Genomic DNA, 13,884 nt, shown 5'->3' on the forward strand with positions numbered 1-13,884 from the left:
CAGAAGCCTACCATGGTGAACCTTATCAAACGCCTTACTAAAATCCATATATACCACGTCCACTGCCTTGCCCCCATCCACCTCCTTGGTCACTTTCTCAAAAAACTCAATAAGGTTAGTAAGGCACGACCTACCTGCCACAAAACCATGCTGACTATCACCTATCAATTCATTACTCTCCAAATAACTATAAATCCTATCCCTTATAATTTTTTCCAACATCTTGCCGACAACAGAAGTGAGACTCACCGGTCTATAATTCCCGGGGAAGTCTCTGTTCCCCTTCTTAAACAATGGGACAACATTCGCTAACCTCCAATCTTCTGGTACTATACCAGAGGCCAACGACGACCTGAAGATCAGAGCCAGAGGCTCTGCAATCACTTCTCTTGCCTCCCAGAGAATCCTTGGATAAATCCCATCCGGACCAGGGGATTTATCTATTTTCAGACCCTCCAGAATATCCTGCACATCCTCCTTATCAACTGTAATACTGTCTATTCTACTCCCTTGCAACCCAGTGTCCTCCTCAGCTATATTCATGTCCCCTTGCGTGAACACCGAAGAGAAATATTGGTTCAATGCTTCACCAATCTCCTCCGGTTCCACACATAACTTCCCTCTGCCATCTATAACTGGCCCTAAACTTGCCCTAACCAACCTTCTGTTCTTGACATACCTATAGAACGCCTTAGGATTCTCTTTAACCCTATCCGCCAAAGTCTTCTCATGTCCCCTTTTAGCCCTTCTAAGCTCGCTCTTCAACTCCCTCTTAGCCAATCTAAAGCTTTCTAGTGCACTACCCGAGTGCTCACGTCTCATCCGAACATAAGCCTCCTTTTTCTTTTTAACCAACAAAGAAACTTTTTTGGTGCACCACGGTTCCCTAGCCCTACCAATTCCTCCTTGCCTGACAGGGACATACCTATCACAGACTCGCAGTAGCTGCTCCTTGAAAAAACTCCACATGTCGGACGTTCCCAGTCCCTGTAATCTCCTAGTCCAACCTATGTTTCCTAATTCTCTCCTAATAGCCTCATAATTACCCTTCCCCCAGCTAAAACCATTGGCCCGAGGTTCATGCCTATCCCTTTCCATCACTAAGGTGAACGTAACCGAATTGTGGTCACTATCACCAAAATGCACACCAACTTCCAAGTCTAGCACCTGGTCTGGCTCATTTCCCAGCACCAGATCCAATATAGCCTCACCTCTAGTTGGCCTGTCTACATACTGAGTCAAAAAACCTTCCTGCACGCTTTGAACAAAAACTGACCCCTCTAACGAGCTAGAGCTATAACAATTCCAGTCAATATTAGTCAAGTTAAAATCCCCCATAACAATTGCCCTATTACTTTCACTCCTAAGCAGGATTGACTCCGCAATCCTTTCCTCAACCTCTCTAGAACTTTTAGGAGGTCTATAAAAGACTCCCAACAGGGTGACCTCTCCTCTCCTATTTCTAATCTCCGCCCATACTACCTCAACAGATAAGTCCTCATCAAACCTCCTCTCTGACACTGTGATACAATCTCTGACCAATAATGCTACCCCTCCCCCTCTTCTACCTCCTTCCCTACTTCGACTAAAACATTTGAACACCTATTGGTGACACTTTGTCTCTGAGATGGTTCCAATTTCAAATCCCACTTGAGAAACTAAAGTCGAGGCTCCAGTGCAGTACTTAGAGAATGCTGCATTGCTGCAGGCACCACCTTTCAGATTCAAATACATAGTAAGGTCAGAACATCAAATGCTGTTTTGCCTGTCATGTACAGTCCTGATTAACTACATCAATTTTCAGGCTCATTCTTTGTTTCACTTCATCTTCCCTGACCGCAACCCACTATTCCCATAACACTCTATAATCATGAAAAAGGAAGACATATCCAAGTGCTAGTAAATGGAATTAGTCTGGATTGGCATTTGATGGGTGGCACAGACATGGTGGGCTGAAGGGCAGGTTTCTGTGCTGTACGACTCTTATCACCCAATAACAGAACATTTCTAAGCTATTAACTTCAAGGAAAAGTGCAATCCCGAAAAAAACTGAATGAGTTTTTTGTTTCTGTGAATGAAACTAAGTGTTCAAATATCCACAAGGTGACACAGAAAACCTTTGCATTTTTGGCTTCACCTGTGTATGAAAACAAACATCTTCTCTACTAAATTGCAATAAATCTTACTTCTGACCTCTGTTAACTGACCAGCATCTTAACTCCTTATTGTGGATTTCTACAAGATACCAGACTAGATGCCATTGTGTGGTAGGGATGGCAAACTGTGTTGTTCACATTAAACGAGGAGCGTGAAAAAGGGGGTACATTGGTTTAATTATTGCAGTGCATTATTATGATGGTATAATTATCAGAAATGTTTTATGTTTATTGGTACCCAAAGTTACCTTTGTTTTAATTGTTTGATTCTTGAACATTTATGACAGGCCCCTTCATATAAAATCCAACCCAGGTGCAATCCTCAGGTTGAAATGTTTGCCTATCCCTGGTTTAATGTCTCATTCAAGAGGCACTGCAATACTCCCTTGGTACTACAATGGAATACCAGTCGCAGACTTGATTTTTTTTGTATGCTCAGGAAATTCTCAGAAGATATACACCAATTAATTTTACCCACGCTATTTTGTGTACCTTCTGGTTATAGCAGTTAGGACAGGACTTTGAATATTCAAGATTCCACTGGGAGATTAGATTCTTCTCCTGAAATCTCTCGTGTCCCTAAAAATTCTCAACCTCAGAATGACACCTTCTTGTATCATCCTTGTAATCTGTTGTTGAAACAGCTAATTTGTTCAAAAATAACTAATAGATCAGAGACCAGTATCAAAGATCGGTTGAGATACAAAACAACGGGAAATATTTGGTTGATTTCACAGTTTAAAAAATTCAAACAGAATAGAGACATTAGAAGAGATGTTTCAAGATTATCAAGAGCAAAACAAGTCCAAAAAAAAACCTTCAAATCAAAGCAAAATATTACAGGTATCACAGAATCACAGAATCCTACAGTGCAGAAGACGCCCTTCGGCCCATCCAGTCTGCACCAATGCATAAAAGGCCCTGATCTGCCCACTTAATCCCACTTGCCAGCACTTGGCCCATAGCCTTGAATGTTATGGCGTGCCATGTACTCATCCAGATACTTTTTTAAAGGATGTGAGGCATCCCGCCTCCACCACCCTCCGACGCAGTGCATTCCAGACCATCACCACCCTCTGGGTAAAAATATTTTTCCTCAAATCCCCCCTAAACCTCCCACCCCTCACTTTTAACTTGTGTCCCCTTGTAACTGACCCTTCAACTACAGGGAACAGCTGCTCCCTATTCATGCCCCTCAATCTTGAATACCTCAGTCAGGTCTCCCCTCAGTCTTTTCTGCTCTAGAGTAAACAGCCCAAGCCTATCCAACCTCTCTTCATAACTTCAATGTTCCATCCCAGGCAACATCCTGGTGAATCTCCTCTGTACCCCTTCCAGTGTGATCACATCCTTCCTATAATGTGGCGACCAGAACTGCACACAGTACTCCAGCTGTGGTCTCACCAAATTTCCATACAATTCCATCATGACCGCTCTGCTTTTGTAATCTATACCCCGACTGATAAAAGCGAGTGCCATATACCTTTTTCACCACCCTATTAACCTGCCTTTCTGCCTTCAGAGATCTATGGAAAAGACGCCAAGGTTCCTTTGTTCTTCGGAATTTCCTAGTGTCAGACCTAATTACTCATTCCAAAGTGTACCACCTCACACTTTTCATGGTTAAATTCTATCTGCCACTTATCAGCCCATTTGACCACCTCGTCTATATCTTCCTGTAACCAGGACACGCAACCTCACTGTTAACCATCCCGCCATATCCTCTATTAAACAAAACTCTACAAATTTAACTGAACAGATGTCACCAATTTTAGAAAAAAATACAAATTCCTGAGGTAACTAAGAGCTCCTCAGACTTTATATTTCAAGACCAATTAAAACTATGGAAAAATTCTGTGAAAGCCTGTTTTTGGACATGGGGAAAGCAAAGTACAAGCAGCCAGTACCTGGTCCAGTCTAAGTTCAAACTTAATTCTGGCTCCTCTCAAAATGTTGGCCTCTAGCCAAGCACAACCCACATTGCTGACTGGTTCAGAGTGCAGCAATGGAAGCTGCAACAATAGCACATATGCTAGCTCGCCTGCACATCTTAAAGGCAGCCTGCCTCTCTTGAGGAGCTGAATGCGTGCAGCAGCAGCTACTATAATTCTGCAGGCTAAAAGAAAAAATAAAGCAAATGGGGCAACACATGAGAGAGAGGCTCCCAAATTTTCTGATGTGACATAAGCATTAGTGATGGAGGAGGATAAGAAGATGGGAGCAGCAGGAAGCCCTTGAGGCACACTGCGAGAAGGGAATTGGACAGCATGTGACCATGGAGGTCCATTGTTGGTGTCTCACCCATAGACCTAGCAGCTGTGCCTAAGAAGTTCAATGATCAAGGTGCGAGTTTAAGGTGCGAGGGACAAGGTTTAAAGGAGATGTACAAAGAACAAAGAGCAATACAGCACAGGAACAGGCCCTTCGGCCCTCCAAGCCCGCGCCGCTCATGTGCCCACAAGACCATTCGTTTGTATCCCTCTATTCCCAGTCTGTTCATGTGGCTATCTAGATAAGTCTTAAATGATCCCAGCGTGTCCGCCTCAATCACCTTGCTTGGCAGTGCATTCCAGGCCCCCACCACCCTCTGTGTAAAATACATCCCCCTGACATCTGTGTTGAACCTTGCCCCCTCACCTTGAACCCGTGACCCCTTGTGTTCGTCACCTCTGACCTGGGAAAAAGCTTCCCACTGTTCACCCTATCTATGCCCTTCATAATTTTATACACATCTATTAGGTCGCCCCTCATCCTCCGTCTTTCCAGGGAGAACAACCCCAGTTTACCTAATCTCTCCTCATAGCTAAGACCCTCCATACCAGGCAACATCCTGGTAAACCTTCTCTGTACTCTCTCCAAAGCCTCCACGTCCTTCTGGTAGTGTGGCAACCAGAACTGGACACAGTATTCCAAATGTGGCCTAACCATCGTTCTGTCCAGCTGCAACATCATATGCTAACTTTTATATTCTATGCCCCGTCCAATAAAGGCAAGCATGCCATATGCCTTCTTCACCACCCTCTCCACCTGTGCTGCCACCTTTAAGGATTTGTGGACTTATACACCCAGATCCCTGTGTGTGTCTATACTCCTGATGGTTCTGCCATTTATTGTATAGCTCCCCCTTACATTAGATCTACCGAAATGCATCACTTCGCATTTATCTGGATTAAATTCCATCTGCCATTTCTCCGCCCAATGTTCCAGCCTATCTATATCCTGCTGTATTCTCTGACAATGTTCACCACTAGCTGCAACTCCAGCAATCTTTGTGTCGTCCGCAAACTTACTGATCACACCAGCTACATCTTCCTCCAAATCATTTATATATATCACAAACAGCAGAGGTCCCAGTACAGAGCCCTGCGGAACACCACTAGTCACAGAGCTCCAACCGGAAAAAGACCCCTCCACTGCTACACTCTGTCTTCTATGGCTAAGCCAGTTCTCCACCCATCTAGCTAGCTCACCTTTGATCCCGTGAGATTTAACCTTTTGCACCAGCCTACCATGAGGGACCTCGTCAAACGCTTTACTAAAATCCATATAGACGACATCCACGGCCCTTCCTTCGTCAATCATTTTTGTCACCTCCTCAAAAAACTCAACCAAATTTGTGAGGCATGACCTCCCTCATATAAAACCATGCTGTCTATCGCTAATGAGATTATTCAGTTCTAAATGCGCATATATCCTATCTCTAAGAATTTTCTCCAACAGCTTCCCTACAACGGACGTCAAGCTCACCGGCCTATAATTACCCGGGTTATCCTTGCTACCCTTCTTAAATAACAGGACCACATTTGCTATCCTCCAATCCTCTGGGACCTCACCTGTGTCCAGTGAAGAGACAAAGATTTCTGTTAAAGGCCCAGCAATTGCATCTCTCGCCTCCCTGAGGAGTCTAGGATAGATGCCATCCGGCCCTGGGGATTTGTCTGTCTTAATGTTTCCTAAAAAACCTAACACTTCCTCCCTTGTAATTGAGATTTTTTCTAACAGGTCAACACACTACCAATCAACGTGTCCCTCTCCTTTGTGAATACTGATGCAAAATATTCGTTTAGGATCTCACCTACTTCCTTTGGTTCCTGAGAGGTCCGATTCTTTCCCTAACAACCCCCTTGTTCCTAACGTATGTATAAAATGCCTTAGGATTCTCCTTAATCCTGTCTGCCAAGGACATTTCGTGACCCCTTTTTGCCCTCCCAAGTCCCTGTTTGAGTTCTTTTCTACTTTCTCTGTATTCTTTCAGTGCTCCATCTGTTTTTAGCTGCCTAGACCTTATGCATGCATCTTTTTTTCTTTTTGATTAGACCCACAATTTCACTGGTTATCCACGGCTCCCGAATCCTACCTTCCCTATCCTTCCTTTTTACAGGCATATGCCTGTCCTGCAGTCCTATCAACTGCTCCTTAAAAGACTCCCACATGCCAGATGTGGATTTACCCTCGAACAGCCTCTCCCAATCAACAGCCATCAAATCCTGCCTAATCCGGCTGTAGTTAACCTTCCCCCAATTCAGCACCTTACCCATAGGACAACACTCACCTTTTTCCATTACTATCCTAAAGTTTACAGAATTGTGGTCACTATTTGCCACATGTTCCCCTACTGCACCTTTGATGACCTGACCGGGCTCATTCCCCAGTACTAGGTCCAGTATAGCCCCCTCTCTAATTGGACTGCCAACATATTGTACCAAAGAGCCTTCCTGTACGCATTTTATAAATTCTTCCCCGTCCAGGCCCCCAGCCCTAAGCGATTTCCAGTCTATGGGAGGGAAATTAAAGTCTCCCACTACAACAACCCTATTTTTTCTGTACCTGTCCAGAATCTCCTTACATATCCATTCCTCAACTTCCCGTAGGCTGTTGGGAGGCCTGTAGTATACCCCCAGCATAATGACTGCGCCCTTCCTGTTTCTGAGCTCCACCCACAGTGACTCGTTACCTGACCCTTCCATATTGTCCACCCTCTGTACGAAGCAAGTTTTTTTTTTACACAGAGGGTGGTGGGTACCTGGAACTCTCTGCTGGGGGAGGTGTTGGAAGCAGATATGATAGTGACTTTCAAGGGGCATCTTGACAAATACATGAATAGGATGGGAATAGAGATATATGGTCCTGGGAAGGGTAGGGGGTTTTAGTTCAGTCAGGCAGCATGGGGTCGGTGCAGACTTGGAGGGCCGAAGGGTCTGTTCCTGTGCTGTAATTTTCTTTTTATTCTTTATCAGTGAATGCATCTTCACATGACATTTCCTACCCATCATATCACCACCCTTTCTCACTGCTCAATGCCTCACAGCATCATAATTCATCCACCAGCAACTGGACTCAGACCTAACAATCAGATGTTCTACTTCAACCTCAAACGCTAACCAATGCTGCCAGTCTCACAGCCATGGCAGGTGCATTACCCAAATACAATGCAACATGCTCATTGATTTGCTGAGATTCTTTTCTCTCTCGCAGGAAAAGTTCACATGCAATCTCAGGGAACAACAGGGTGCCAGCAGGGTACAGGCAAACTACATTTCCTGAGCCCTCTCGAGAAGATGGTGCCTTGCAAAAGGTTAGCTGCAACTGAGTCTTGCATTGCCAAGAACATTAAGATGGTACGTTCCTTCCTTATCTCCTTCTGAAGTCTCACCTCAGCCTCCTCCGGTGATCTGGCATGTAGTGCAAGCTGCAGATGGTTTGACCGAGGACTTCTAGCTTTCAAATCCTCCCCTCACATCAACTCTCCCCTTTCAGGTACCTAGGAGTTGCTGCCTGGCCAGCCACTGAAACTTCAGTATGAAAGGAGAGTGTCACACCAAGCCCCTGATTTCTTCATCTGTAACCTAATATAACACTCGCTGTCACCAGCTCACATAATAGCACTGCATGTACTTTAGAGAGCACTGTAGAGATGGGATTTCACAAGGTGAGTCACCAGACACGAGTAAACTGCAACCAGGCCAGGGAAAAGGATGACGAGTATGCCAGCTCACCAGAGGACAATGCCCAACAATACCAAGATAACCACTGAAGTTCAAGATCTACTCAAGGATTATATAACATTCTCAAATGTAATCTGAAAAGAGAGCTGTAAATTTCAAAAATTATTTACCTGAATGGGAAACTAAACAATAACCCCCTTTTCTGAAAGGATTCAAAAGAAAAAGGAGTATTCCAAACAAATAATTAGCCAAAAGAAAACATTGGTGTTCCAATGTAATATGTTAGCCATGCTGTTAATGTTTAATCCGAGCTTTGACTTATGGACAACCAGAACTGTAATCCTACGCCCAAAGTAGTAGCAACGTGTACTATATACAAGATGCACTGCGGCAATTTACCAAAGCTCCTGCGACAACACCTTCCAAACCTGTGACCTCTACTATCTGGAAGAACAAGAGCAGCAGATGCATTGGAACACCACGACCTGCGTGTACCCCTCCAAATCACACACCATCCTGACATGGAACCATATTGCCATTCCCTCACTTGTCGTTGGGACAAAGTCATGAAACTTGGACTGCAGTAGTTCAAGGTGGCAGCTCACCACCACCTTCTCAAGTGCAATTAGGGATTGGATAACAAATGTCAGGTATGTCCATTTTCCATGAACCAATAAAAAGGAAAATGGGTAGCGGAGGCAGGTGATGTCACCTTTAGCTACTGTTGTATATGATCTAGTAACATTCGAACAGGATTTTCACAGTTTAGGGATAAATTGTCTTCCTATCCAGTCGACCACAATAAGTGACTGATACTAGAACTGATGCTGCTTACAATAAATAGTCTACTCTTCCCACTCAGACATTGTTATCTTTTTATAACCACCAACACAAAAATAAAAGATAAAATAATTTTTCAATGACTACTCATTAACTGCAATCATTAGAATGAATTAAACGCAAAATAAAACTGCAGTCCAGTTACACCTAGTAAAAATTTATACTTAATGGCAGAGAGAGATAAGGATCACGTCGAATGAACACAAACTAAATGACTCATAAGGAAGTAAATGAATGCAACTTAACCTATACTTCATGAAAAATATTCAAAAGCCCATTTAAAGCAAATACCATTGCAACTTCAGAAGAAATCCAATGTGCTTTTGTTTTGCTGAAAGGTCATGTCTATGGAACCTTGTAATATTGAGTTGCTTCAATATAATGTGCAGCTCAAACAATAGAACATAAAGTAGGAAATTATCTAGTTTCATAGAATAGATATCTTGTCCAGTTATTCAAGTCTTTTCCAAGTATTAGACAGACAAATGTAACTCAGTAAGAATATTAAGTCATGCTTGTATTGCAACACATTAAGAGTTTTGAACAGAAGTTAAGAATTTCAACATTGATGATCTAATATTAAATTCTAGTTCTGAATCAAATGATTCAAGCTTTAGTTACAGGCCATACATGCAGTCATTAACTGAAAGTCCTTCAACCATCTTGCTGCTTAAGTATGCATGGTAACCAAGATCCCTCCTGACATGGCTCAGTTTAGTAATTTTACTGAGACATTCTGATGTCACCAGCACTAGACTGCACAACCTTTTTTGTTTCCTCAAAAACCTTTTATTGATGTCTTGTTTGCACTTCAGTTCCACACTCCTGACCTACAAACCTGCTCCTATGCCTGGCAAAATTCGCCATAAACAGGTTCAGGCAGTGACCGAGGGGGTTGTCCAACCCGACTGTCTGCCCTTCTACTGCAGCTATATTCGCAGCCGGGTGTCCCTGGAGAGGGAGCATGTGGCATCCGAGGGCACTGATAACACCTTCCGTGCTTGCTGGGCACCACGAGGGCTGAGGTGCATTATCGATCCCTTTAATCACATTTTAATTTGATGTTTTAAGTTTCCTCTCTACTTCGTTCTGTGTTTCGGGTGGTTCCCCTTCTTTTGGGAGCTGCCCCTTTTAATTTGTCCCTTAGTTAATTTGATTTAGTTTATTTGGTTGGTCAAAAAGATTGAAATCACCAGCACTTCCTCAAAAATACCACAGAAAAACAAAATCTTGTAATGATTTGGTTTTTAAATTGGTCATTGATGGGATCAAGTTAAAGAGCTAAACCTGCAAAGCCAAAAGCTTTAAAAAAAAATGTGACATTGAAACTAAACTGTACTGCATTTTTCAATGTTTGAAATTAACTGCTGTCTTCAGTAACTTTAAAAAAAAACCAAGACTTAGAGTCATAGATGTCTACAGTACGGAAACAGGCCCTTCGGCCCAACTTGTCCATGCCGCTCTTTTTTTTAAACCCCTAAGCTAATCCCAATTGCCCGCATTTGGCCCATATTTCTCTATATCCATCGTACCCATGTAACTATCTAAATGCTTTTTAAAAGACAAAGTTGTACACGCCTCTACTATTACCTCTGGCAGCTTGTTCCAGATACTCACCACCCTCTGAAAAAATTGCCCCTCTGGACCCTTTTGTATCGTTCCCCTCTCACCTTAAACCTATGTCCTCTAGTTTTAGACTCTCCTACTTTTGGGAAAAGATATTGACTATTTAGCTGATCTGTGTTCCTCATTATTTTATATGAGAAAGTTTGATATGCAGTGACTAACAGTGAATTGAGAAATGTTGCCAATGTCATCTACTCCCACTGGAACGGTCTGCTGATGTGGAAACTTAAGAGTCACTGTGATCTTGATGACCACAGCATACCCTGCTGCGAAGTTGCAGAAGGTGGCACAATTCAGTCACCCCCCTCCTCAGTGAAACAGAGGCAACCTCATATACGCCTCCACTTCATACAACAGCAGTAAGAAGTGCTCTCTAAAGACCTTATGTGGGGAGATTCTTCATTTGAGAGCACTCCACTCTGCATGCAGTTTCTCCTCATTGGTAGCTATGGTCCATTTATAACCAAGTTATGCTGAAGCCTGGGGGACACTACAACTATAGACCCCATTACTGAAGCAGATTTTCACATAATAGGCCATATAACTCCTCTGACTCTTTGCTAAAATCTAGTACCACTTTATTGCAAATGCAGTGAGTTTGCCAAACTCCTCCAATAATAATCAACACAGTAGTTCCACTAACTCTGCATCAGTAAAAGAATATCAATAGCCTCAACTGAAGGTTTCAATCATTAATCCTTTAAATAATGCTAATTGGGGGCAAGGAAGGTGGGGCAGGGTAAGAGGTCGATCCTGCAGCTTTTGAGAGCAATGAGATGATGACATTAACGGGACTTGTATGGTCCAAAATGGCAGACTGTGATAAATCAGCATTGAAGACTGCTTAATGTCATGATCCACCGAATCTGCATGCTTCCAGCACACATGCCCAAAGGAGCACCTTACCCCACAAGTGCTGTGACAGGGCTAACATCTTGAGTTGCGGGCTGCTGTAGGGATAGCATGCAGCATTACTACAAAAGTCCCAACTTTGCAGTCTAGATGTGTATAGAGGGCAGGAACCAATGAGGAAAGATGCCCAGGACCAACTTTTCAACTTTAATTATATGTCCACACCACAGCAAGAATGGGAAAAGGAGAGGAAAGCTCTTAAGAAGCGCCTTGGGACGTTTCACTGCGTTAAAGGCTCTCCAAAAAGACAAGTTGTTGACACTGGAATGCGCACTACCTGCCGCTGATAACCAGCCCGTTGCTCCTAAATCTGTCTGTCACTCGGGAACATTACTCCACTGCAATGATAACAAGCAGAGACGCTGTTTCTTCCTTCCTGAATTAAACCGCAGGCAGTGAGGAGCCAGAACCGGCGGAAATCTAGCTGCTCTCTCTCCCGATTCCGCCTTCAGTTTAACTACCCAGCATCCAGTGCGACAATGTGCACCTCTCTCTCGTCCCCCGTGTCCTCCTGCCGCCGCATCCCCACAAATACTCGCATCTCAACATTGGTTCCGAGAGAGAAATGTACACAAACCCGCATGGTGTTGTTTCTTCCTCCTACAGAATTCTGCAGCAAAATAATTCACATTGAGTGCAGAATACTCTAACTCATACTCTTCCCTCACCACAAAAGAACAACTCGCAAAAATAAAATCAGGTTGTTACTTTAAATAAATGTGTTTAATTTAACAGTAACTCGTAATATTAACATAATGCCAAGCTGACCATTTAATAAATCATGAGTCAAATTATTTTTTAAAATGATATCTTGGCAGAACAAACATACAAAGTTCTGGTACCCAACTGAACTGGTTTATATTGGTTTTGATTTATATGCATACATATACAAATGGCCACAGGAGGGTGCTATTACACTCTTTGCTCCTTAATGAAAACATTACACAATATTCAAATTCCATACAACTTACATGTTTTTTGTTTTACATTTATTTACAAATTCAACTTAACCACTTGTTTCCTATTCCTAAAGCCCTACTTCCAAAACTTAGACAAGGACCTTGAACATAATTGAATTTTCTACTTCCTCAGTCATGTCTGTCTGACTCTGATTTGGATCCAAGCTGATTTTATGTGTTGTGGTTACTTGGTATACCACTCATACCTCCACTATCAGATCATCCAACCCATTTGATTCTTCTCAACTCAAAGATCATGAAGCTTTGAAGTTAAAACATGATCTATATCTAGAAACCCAACCTTTTCACTACGAACATCTTGACCAAATATGTGAGAGGACCACATATTTTCACAACTTTTCTGGGTAGCTCCATTTATGATGATTGTTATAGTGGCCACAAAGGACACGGGTGTCATTAATAGATCTCCCCATGGGCTTCATAGAATACAAGTTTCCCTTTTGAGCGACCTGCAGGAAGAGAGATGTTATACTCAACAAAGGACACAGGGCATCATTAATAGATCTCCCAATGGGTTTCGTTAAATACGAGTTTCCCTGTTGAGTGGCGGGAGCTAAAACCCATACTCAGTCTAGACTGCAGATTATGTAGGTCCAGAGCACATGTCTTGATTTGTTATAAGCCACAGATGCAGCCTTTCTTTTTCTTTAATAAAGCAATATTGTACTGGAGAACTGGCTTTGGCAAGGTTATTACAGTGATGATCTTTCAATTTAACCTTCTGGTTCAACTACAGACTTCTTTCTCCCACTCAACTCTTCAGTAATTATGAAACATTACTCTTGACTGTCTTCTCAGAAAACAATTCAACTGGTGTTCTGCTGTTTGAATGTGAGATGCATTACAATAAACAAAATTTCACCATTTTGGCGATTCAATGATGTGATGTTCTTCAACTTTGTGTCTAGCATTTTCTAAACAAGAGAATGCTTAACAATTTGAGCTGTGTGCTTTGCTGTTCCATTTGAAGCAGGCTAATAGATGGAGCTCTTGTGTTTTACCCCGTTCATTCTCATGAATTTTACTAAACCCTTCTCAATAAAACTGAGGTCTGTTATTGGACACAATTTCCTCAGGAACCCATAAGCAGCAAATAAATTAGGCAAAATATGTAGAGTTTTGCTAATTGTTGTTCAATTAATCTGAAACCCCTCAACACACCCCTCAACATAATTTGAATGCTTACCTATCACAATGAATAGCTGTTGTCTTCAAATTCTGTGAATTTTTATTCACTCTCTTGCATACTCTAGCAGGTCATTTCAATGGTTGCTAAGATACTAATAGTAGCTTATTTTCTACTGCTTGACAATACTCTACTCTATCTCACTGTGTCTTCTATATCCTTATCTAACCCTGGCCACTAAAGATAGGTTCTTGCTCGACTCTTTGTCAAACACATCCTTAAGTGTTGATCTTGAAGAT

General features: G+C 42.5%; 1 protein-coding gene across 7 annotated transcripts in view; it reads right to left on the reverse strand.

Annotated features, from left to right (window-relative positions):
* The window catches only part of dop1a (DOP1 leucine zipper like protein A), a 352,103-nt gene extending 340,149 nt beyond the window's left edge, over positions 1-11,954 (reverse strand). For 6 of the 7 annotated variants that reach the window (XR_013499663.1, XR_013499664.1, XM_078230041.1 and 3 more), the window contains exon 1: positions 11,757-11,954. The gene's annotated coding sequence lies outside the window, so the exon portion shown is untranslated. The remainder of the gene's footprint in view (positions 1-11,756) is intronic. The other variant, XM_078230043.1, reaches the window with a different exon arrangement.
* Positions 11,955-13,884: the final 1,930 nt, after the last annotated feature.

Source organism: Mustelus asterias, chromosome 15 (assembly GCF_964213995.1).
Source record: "Mustelus asterias chromosome 15, sMusAst1.hap1.1, whole genome shotgun sequence".
NCBI classification, from domain to species: Eukaryota; Metazoa; Chordata; class Chondrichthyes; order Carcharhiniformes; family Triakidae; genus Mustelus; species Mustelus asterias.